The sequence below is a fragment of the Lissotriton vulgaris genome, chromosome 4_1 (assembly GCF_964263255.1).
Source record: "Lissotriton vulgaris chromosome 4_1, aLisVul1.2, whole genome shotgun sequence".
Lineage (NCBI taxonomy): Eukaryota > Metazoa > Chordata > Amphibia > Caudata > Salamandridae > Lissotriton > Lissotriton vulgaris.
The window spans coordinates 957,133,203-957,143,500 of record NC_141691.1 but is presented as its reverse complement, the minus strand read 5'-3'; positions in this window follow the sequence as shown (position 1 = coordinate 957,143,500).

Sequence of the window (10,298 nt, the reverse complement as noted above, 5' to 3'; positions counted from 1 at the left end):
GCAGGCGGCCCAACCACTGATTTGGCAGTGTGGCGGCAGGGCGGACCCGGCGCCACACCGCCAAACTCCTAATCTGGCCTTTAAAAATTGAAAAGTATTCCCTGTGCTCACATAAGACATCTTAATGATATGTTTACTCTTTACTTCTGATATGACCCTCATGCCTATGCCTCACTTATCTGCTTCATATGAGTCATAGGACAGTGAGGTTGTAGCATGTGTGAGGCCTCTTTGGCAGAGTATTTGTGGCATTGGCGTTTTGATCATGTTGCATCCAAGACAAAGAACCCAGCACACAGGAAAAACCTGCTGGGCAGGGATTCTCAAGACCCCTATACTCAGATAAGGCATCTGGCATGTTGCTGCTCAAACACCAGTCCCCCTCCTCCCCCCCACCCAACTAAGGCAATGCCCAGACAAACCTCTAGGATAGCTTCCCGTAGAGGCTTCATAGCAACGGTCGCATGTATAAAGTGAAGGGGCTTGGGTATGGTGTCCCTGAAGAACTCACAGAGATTTAAACAGGGGCAGCTCTAGGCTCACGGAGGCCCTTGGCAGGGAGCGTAGGTAGGGGGCCCCGGAAGAGGGGGATCCGGGCGGGGCGGAGCAAAGAGGCCAGTGAAGAGGGGGGGGGGTCAGGGTGTTTGGAAGTGGAACAGAGCCTGAGGCCGCCAAATCCCTGCCAGAGGCCGCCACGCAAATATGTATCCATCCTCAGAGGATTATTATATTAAGGATGTATATTGCGTGGTGGCCCCTGGGGTTTGGCGGCCCAGTGCAGGTGCACAGCTTGCACATGCCTAAGGCCGCCCCTGATTTAAATATTAGTTACAAAAAACATCATGCAACGTAGATATGTGCGTGAAGAAGCTCCCACCCAGCTTCCTCTGTGAACTGGCACTTGATGTGAAAGCACGAATGGCCACTCATGCCTCATGTCACTTTATGGGATTGTGGAGAGAGAGGGGAGAAGACAGGAGGATGGAATAGACTACAAGTACGTAAAAAGAGGAGAGAGAGGCAAGAAGGAAGGAAGGAATAAGAGAAGAGCGGAGAGCAGAGGCAGTGAAAGAAGGAAGGAATAAGAGAAGAGAGGGGAGCAGAGGCAGTGAAAGAAGGAAGGAATAAGAGAAGGAGGTATCTATGGAAGGGAACAGAACAAGTAGGAAGGACAAAGCGGAAAAATGGTGCAGAAAACGAGGGCGGAGAAGGGAAGGGAAGAAATAATAGAGGAATTAGACAAAGAAAAGAGGAGAGTAGCCAGACCAGAAATGAGGATCAGCAGTAGAAGTGGGGGAAAAGAGAATGAGATAAGAGAGAAAACAGAGCCAGAGGACTCCAGACTCTGCCTAATCATTTCTAGGGTCAAAGACGTCTGCAGTTTGTAGTGGGCAAGCCGAAGAGTTGCATTAAGTAAGTTAACCATCTGTTAACAGCATGATTAGATCAGACATCTGACAAAAGATCCAGCTCTCAAGTCTTCAAGGGAAATTCATCTACGTGTTGAAGAAAGTTATACAACACAGTATGGACTAAGAATTATTTCACGAGTTATTTACTCATTCAAAAGACCACTTGCAACACATGAAAACAGAGAAATGTGCACATAACTTTTCAATTGAAATTTAAAAGAGTTGAATTTTTAGATCAATTTGATGCACTAGGTGAAATATCGACTACAGGCAAGCACAATGTAAATAGATTTCAAATCTATTCTGATCCCAAGAACCATTTTAGAATAGTCAGATATCCTTATGATTAATTTTAAATGTTTCATGTCATTAGTTTTCATTACCACTAATAGTAATCATAGGAAACGTATGATTCAACGTTATTCAAAATTCTCCAACTACTGGAAAATAGTCAAATGCATATGAAGATTATCTTTTCTCAGAGGTATAAAATATAAATAAATCTGTGTCCTATGTGGCATGGTGGTGTGCCTTAGTTAAGTGCATGTTTTTAGTGCACTGTCAACTGTGTTAGTTTTTGGTGCATAGCATCTTTTACAAACATACGTTTTAGAATTATCTAAAGTAAGGGGTAATACATCAATTAATACGCATGATGTATCAAGGGAATGGGAGAAGTGGCATAATGCTTGATGCAGGGTCCTTCAAGCCCCAGAAGTAGTGAGAGTGAAACCTAGTATCGCTGTTAAGTTATGGGGATGCAGTTCGGCTGCCATATTGAATACTTTCCTTGAACTCTAGTGAGACAAAATACTACATAGATATTTTCACCTTCATCACGTGGCCCTGTCAGACTTGATTGGTGTGAAATTTCGATTAGATGCAGCATAAGCTTTAATACAAGGTATTGTGTTCTTTAAAACTTATAGGGAGATATTCACAAGAACATGCGATAATCATCGCCAAAATCAGTATCGCAATGTTTCATATTGCCGTCTATCACGGGAAAATAACTCTGTGTTAACGTCTTATTCACAACACGGCGGTAACATGCGATAGTCTCCCGATAAGCCTAAGCCTGTGGGCCTAAGTCAAAAAGGAGTTCACCGACTGCAATGTGTGCAGAATGCGGCTGCCAGGCTGGCATTGAATCTCTCTAGAAAGTCTTCTGGTAGCCGCGCGCTGACCATACTGCACTGGCTTCCGGTCCGTGAGCGCATTAAGTTCAAGACATTGTGTCTGGCCCACCGCATTGCTCAGGGTAAGGGTCCGGTCTATCTTCAAAGCTTACTAACCCTGTACCGGTTCAATCTACAGTTAAGATCCCTGGGAAGTATGCTTTTCCAGGAGCCCCGTATCCATCGAGCTAGGATGGGTGGCCGTTCTTTCAAGTACCCGGCCAGTAAACACTGGAATGCGCTTCCAATAGAACTCCGGATGGAACCGTCGGAGTTGAGATTCAGGCTAAAACTAAAAAACGCATCTTTTTCTGACTTAGGCGGGAGTTCCCCGCGACTCTTGGCGCTACCTGAACTGTTTGGGTCCGTGCCTGACCCTCTAGTCTACACAGTGCGGGGACACACTGTTTCTAGTGTAACCAGGCGCTTTACAAACTTGGTATTATTATTATTATAACGCAGAAATCTCCGTGATAAAGTCACTGGGATGGCGATAAAAAACCAAACCCTAACGTGAAAGAAGTTGCGATGGGCTCAACCGCGATAACAAAATCAGCACTAAGCTGCGCAAGGCCTGCAATTCACACACGTCAGGTGGGAGAAATCACTATAAAAGTAAAAAAAAAAAAAGGCAAAACAACTGCGAAGGACAATGGAGGTAGCCGGAGCAAGTACAGAGGACAACCAAAAACCCACAAACCCCCGGAAGACCAGCCTGGGACCTCGGGGTCAAGGAAGGGCAAGGACAAGAAGAAGAAGACGCGGTTCAGTCCACAGGAAAACAGAATCCTGATAACGGAGGTGATATAACACCATCAACTACTGTTTGTCACCTCCACTGTGTCAATGGCAACAAAATATGGAATCTGGCAGTCCATCGTGGACAAGGTGAATGCAGTCAGAGTGCTGAAGAGGACAATGGAAGAGGTCATGAAGCGCTGGAATAATGTGAAGTGCAAAACCAAGCAAAAACTTGGCAACAACCAGAAGGCAGCAATGCAGACTGGAGGTCGGAGTCCAGCACCACAGGAGGAGCTGGATGAGATGGAGGAAATGGTGTCCACAGTCATCAGTGTGGAGACGGTGGCAGGAGTCGGGGGACCGAACACCTTTCAACATGACCTGACACAACAGCAAAAGGGTAGGTAACGACCAGGGACTGGGGGGACAGGGGGAGATGGGCACAATGGCACACATGCACAGTTAAGTAGAGCACAGTGCACGCCCACATTGACTCTGGAGCATGTCTCTGATCCCCTTCGCACACTGCAACACACCTGAAAACAGCAAGTAGGCCCCCGTTGACTATGCGTCCAGAGGGGGCCATTCCCACAAACCACCAATCCCACAATGAACCCATGAACATGTGTTTGACCCAGCAAAGCGGCGTGTCTGTGAGCAACACTGACAATGCAAGTGAAACTGCATGACGAATAGCATTGCAGTAGTCAATATACTATGACATGTTGCACGCCACAACACTGAGGTGGCTGAGTGTGGACCACATCTGTAAAGGAGCAGGCCACACTCTGACACATCCACATGCACAAAGAACCTCTGAAGACAACAACACATCTGCTGATAAACCATGCCCCAGACCCCCAACTTTCACCAAGAGATCAATGTACCTAAGTCTGCAACATCTCAGCACTGTAGAAGCACAGAAGTGAAAGAGTCCCAACCCGTCACAATGTACCATGTCATGCAGTCAGTATGTAAACATACATGTGGACACAATGTTAAACTGCATCTCCCCTTCACATTGCAGAGGGAAAACCAACACCTCCTGCAGAGCAGACCGAACCTCTCTTCTCTGTTGACGTAGAGGACCAGCACAACTTCGACACTGACGCCCTCCAAGAGTTCATCGACAGCTGCGTCAACTCAGCTCCAGGAGCAGGGCAGCCTATCTGCATCGAGGAGACCCCACCCCCTGCACAGACCAAACAGTAGGCAGCACCCACCAGCACGGCTACCTTCCAGGACCCCACAATAAACACATGGCCTTCCAACGCCATGCGTAGTGGTGCCAGGAGAAGCTGGCTGAACAGGTGCAGCTGGGGTTTGACTGCATGGCAGCCAAACTAGATGCCATACGTGGGTGTCTAAGTCCCATCAGGGACCACTCACAGTCCCTAACGGACACCCACAGTCGGCTCCATGCTCTCCAATGATCCATGGCTGACATCGCCGGAGTCCTGACTCTGAGACAAGAACAACTGTCTAGGCAGAGTGGCTCTAGCGATGTCACCCAGGAGTTGGGACACATGCAGAGGATAATGGAGACCATGGAGCAGATGCAGGAGGAAAGAGCGGCTGCCACGGCTGCACACCAGCGAGAGGTAGCTGGGTTCCTCAATGCCCTAAAGACCCTCCTCTTGGCATTGCTGCCTCTAGGCCTGGCGCAGATGAATGCTGCTCCTACCACTCCATCCACATCTCCACCCCCTGAAGTGTCAGTGCCACACATTCCACCTCCGGCCCCTCAGGTATCACTGCCACACAATGCTGGAGACAGAACACCACAACCCACATGTGAGGCACATGAAACAGCAGACAATGAAGATGCGGATAAATCTGCCTTTGTGGTAAGAAGTACGCAGTAGCATTCACCTCCACCATATGGCCGGTTTCTGCTTGGTTCTGCCCTCTGCACCATCACCTTCCACTGCGCTCTGCGACACTCACCTTGGACCTCGACATGGACTGCCATATTCTATTTGGTTACCAATGACACAGCATTCAGACTGCGGACTGAACTCTTCCTCTTCCAATGAACTTGTGATTCACTAAAGGATTCTAGTTGGCCCTCCACGGGCAAACAATGTAAAGTGGGGTTTGCATGGCCCTGTAATGCTCCAGCTACAACACTCCACTGAATGTATATTAAACATTCATATTCACACAGATATGTCATGTCTATGATCATTCAAGTGTGGAAGAATGGATGAATGCAGGGTCAGTGATTCCCCCTTATGTCCATGTTGCCCATGTTGTGGGACTTGAGTCACAGGGTGACACATTGCCGATTGCGGTCCGGGTGGCGCCGACACTACAACAGAGACACATGCATTAGTTACTTCCTTGTCCAGACCAGGACAGAACCCCGCCCATAGCCCCGGGGCCATTGTTCACACCCTTATACTGGACTGGCAAACACCAGGCCAGCCCACTCCGCTTACGCTCACAGGGGGGACGACAACGCTACATGTCCCAGGTCTTCCCTGTAGTGATCTGCTGATCACAGGTCTAGTTGTCAGCATGCCACAGCCTCTCCCTCACGGCTGGTTTACACCCACACCACACCCATCCAGCACACGCGTCACAGGAGATGTGACCCTGCCAATAAAAAGGGCCGGGCACACGTGCTCCACGCCATTTCCACTCTCTATCTGGGTGTATCTGTGTGGTGATTATTTATGCATGAGAGCCTAGTGCCCTACCACATCACATTCCCCACTTCCAGAGGTGACATGATGTTGTCCGCACCACTATAGTCAATCATAGAGGGTCCATGACTTGCGTTGCACAGAGTTGGTGGCACTGGATACAGTGCGGCGGGCAAGGGCCTACAGCCACGGGACGGTGACTTTCGGTGCACTGAGGTAGGGGCACCTTAAGGGCTGAGCGGGTGTGCAGCCTGCGATGATGCGCAGTCCTGGCGGTCCAGACTGGTAAGGATTTATGTGAGCCCTGCTGGACCGCAGTGTAGGCCTGAGCCAGCGGGCAGCGCGGGCCTACCGCCATGTGGCGTTGCCTCACGGTTCAAGAGTTAGTGGCGCCTAAAGGGCTGAGCGGGTGTGCACCCTGCGATGAGGCCGTGTGCACTGATATGATCTCTAAATAAACAAAGTGGAATCCACTCGAGTGATAGTGATCCCTAGAGTGATGGGGAACACACAGTGTTTTTTAAATGCCCCTCACACACCAACAGGCCCCTTGGTGTCATGCTTCATCATCGGGGCCTTCGCACCCCTCTACGGGATGCGGCGTGCTACGACTCGCGAATACGCAGGAGCACTTGAAGTGAACTATGTGTGGGGGTGTGTGTTATATAACAAGATGTGAGTGAGGTGAGGTGAAAAAAGTGGTTAAAAAATACCTGGCACGTGGGAAGAAAAAAACTTTATTAAATCCCCGGCTGGTATTATTAAAATTAAAGTGCAGAGCGTGGTTATAAAAGATACGTGTTAGGGTATCAAACCACTGTGTTAAAAGTCAACATGTTTCGGAGGTCAAAGCCCCCTTCTTCAGGACAAGGATGAAAGCACTTATCCTCGCCTTACTCACATGTAAGATGTAAAAGTGAAAAATAAAAATTACCACAATGTGTAATGTTCCTCACAATGTTTTATATGTAAGTGAGTGTAGTTGCGCCCAATTGGCGTAAGAACCTGTGAAAACAAAATCATAGATAAACATACAGGTCTCAAAATCACAGTTTTTTTAAAGGAGAAGAATATTGCTTCTCTAAAGAAAACATCAGGTAGCGCCCAAAAAAATAATTGGAACCTGAAACAAAAAATAAAGAAAAAAGGACACTACAAACATACACACACGCAAACCAACACAGCTCTCTGCTCAGATGGAAAGAGCAGAACAGTAAGGACAGAGAGATCTTACTTTAAGTTCCCAAATACAGGACTTCATGAGCCTTTAACGTATATTGGGGAATCCTTCCTTTCTAATCAGAAACCTAAGAGATCAATATCAGGGTTTTAGTAGAGGAACTTAATCCGCAGAATGCCAAGACTATAATATGGAACTGCCTCTCATGATGATCTTATAACTCACGGTTACAGCAACAGCTAATCGCCTGCCTTCCCTCAACGCGGCTCCGATGAAGTGAGCTGCTAGAGGGCTGGGGCCTTTTTATATGCTTGCCTGTGAGCAATTAATGGGAATTGATTGGCGATTGGGATAGAAATGTCCCGGGGCATAAATCCCGGAAACACTAATAAGGCACAGAGGTGTTGTTGCTCTAAGCCATAATTCCATAAAATCAAATGGATGTTCTTAACTGTAGGAGTAACCCAGGTGAATTAAGAGTGGCGATTGGGCCACTCTTCCCCGGGCGTTTGTAAAACTATCGTCAGTTTCGTGCTATTCACGAAGCGTCTCCGTTTGCGCAGGCGCGTTTGCTGAATCAGTCGCGCATGCGTCCATCGGGCATTGCTGTGCGCATGCGCGGGGGATCAGCGTATGGCGCTAGCGTTTTACCGGACGCGAGGAGATTTCTCTCCGTATTTGGGCATATACCGGCTTGCATTATTCAATCAATTCCCATTAATTGCTCACAGGCAAGCATATAAAAAGGCCCCAGCCCTCTAGCAGCTCACTTCATCGGAGCCGCGTTGAGGGAAGGCAGGCGATTAGCTGTTGCTGTAACCGTGAGTTATAAGATCATCATGAGAGGCAGTTCCATATTATAGTCTTGGCATTCTGCGGATTAAGTTCCTCTACTAAAACCCTGATATTGATCTCTTAGGTTTCTGATTAGAAAGGAAGGATTCCCCAATATACGTTAAAGGCTCATGAAGTCCTGTATTTGGGAACTTAAAGTAAGATCTCTCTGTCCTTACTGTTCTGCTCTTTCCATCTGAGCAGAGAGCTGTGTTGGTTTGCGTGTGTGTATGTTTGTAGTGTCCTTTTTTCTTTATTTTTTGTTTCAGGTTCCAATTATTTTTTTGGGCGCTACCTGATGTTTTCTTTAGAGAAGCAATATTCTTCTCCTTTAAAAAAACTGTGATTTTGAGACCTGTATGTTTATCTATGATTTTGTTTTCACAGGTTCTTACGCCAATTGGGCGCAACTACACTCACTTACATATAAAACATTGTGAGGAACATTACACATTGTGGTAATTTTTATTTTTCACTTTTACATCTTACATGTGAGTAAGGCGAGGATAAGTGCTTTCATCCTTGTCCTGAAGAAGGGGGCTTTGACCTCCGAAACATGTTGACTTTTAACACAGTGGTTTGATACCCTAACACGTATCTTTTATAACCACGCTCTGCACTTTAATTTTAATAATACCAGCCAGGGATTTAATAAAGTTTTTTTCTTCCCACGTGCCAGGTATTTTTTAACCACTTTTTTCACCTCACCTCACTCACATCTTGTTATATAACACACACCCCCACACATAGTTCACTTCAAGTGCTCCTGCGTATTCGCGAGTCGTAGCACGCCGCATCCCGTAGAGGGGTGCGAAGGCCCCGATGATGAAGCATGACACCAAGGGGCCTGTTGGTGTGTGAGGGGCATTTAAAAAACACTGTGTGTTCCCCATCACTCTAGGGATCACTATCACTCGAGTGGATTCCACTTTGTTTATTTACATAACTTGGGAGACTGAATCCACTGACTCTCTCTCTCTCCCCCCTCCTGTTAAAATGTGCTGATATGATCTCTGCCATTGCGATATCAAGACCCAGAACCAAGTATGTGACCTGGTGTCCTGCGGTGCGAGGCAGCATGATGTGGAGGCTGCCAAGGTCACGGGCCCCGGGCTTGGACCTTGCACCGGCACGTGATGGGCCCTCTTGGAGACACGCCGGTGGCAGAAGGTGAGCAGTGAGGCCTGGGTGCGCTGGGGCAGGAAAGCTATGATGGCGTGTGCAATTATATGAAGTCTGCCATTCATGTCCGCAGTGTCTGCACTCTCGCTCCCTCTCCTTCTCTGTATCTTCTTTACCCTGTCTCTCTCCCTCTCTTTCACTCTCTCTCTCTCCCTCTTCTTTCCCTGTCTCTCTCCCTCTCTTCACTCTCTCTCTCTCTCCTCTGTTTTCTCTCTCTTTCTCTATTCTCTCTCTCCTCTCTTCTCTTTCTCTTTCTCTTTCTCCTCTCTTCCTCTCTCTTTCTCTCTCTCTCTCTCTCTCTCTCTCTCTCTCTCTCTCTCTCTCTCTCTCTCTCTCTCTCTCCTTTGATGAGCGCATGAGACACCTTCTTATCTTGAATTTTGTCTTGCAGGCTGTGACTTACAGATTGTCCAGAGGAGACCCACTATGACTCTTCCAAATAGTTGTTTTGAGTTTAATTTGAATAAAATGTTTTGTTTGGTCATTCAAAGATGAATGAGTGATTCTCCTTTTTTCTGAACACACATGAATGTTAAGTGTTGTAATAGTGCGACATAAGGCGAATTGTTTTTGTAAAGTTGATGTAACATATCTTTGTCCGGGGGGGCAGGCCTGGGGGTGCTGGCGGTGGGTGTTGTGGCCCTCTTGGGTGTCCAAGCTGCATGATCATTGGCTCCATGGCATCTGTTGTTCTTCAGGTGTGGCTCTGGGCTGGGCACCCTTTTATGGTGCAGGGTTTCGTCCAACTCTACACCAGGTAAGAGCAGGTGTTAAATCCCTGCTGCTAAGGGCCCTTATTGCCTGTTTTGGGATCTTATGACCAATCTGGCTGGTCATTTGGGAATGTTTCGAAGTGGTGTTTTCGAGGCTTTTTGCACGGGAACGCCTACTCTGCATCTCATTAGCGTTAGTTGTCAGGCTCATCTGTGGCAATGTTTTTTGCAGCTGCTATCGCAGGTAAACTGGTGATAGCACCAGCTTGTGAATGGGGCGATATATATTTATAGCCACTTTGGCTGCGATAAAGTGCCGATAACTCAGCAATAAGCCATTGAGAATATGCCTCATAGTATTCAAGTTCACATGTTGCTGAGAAAAACGCTATGTTGAGCTCTGCAACCAA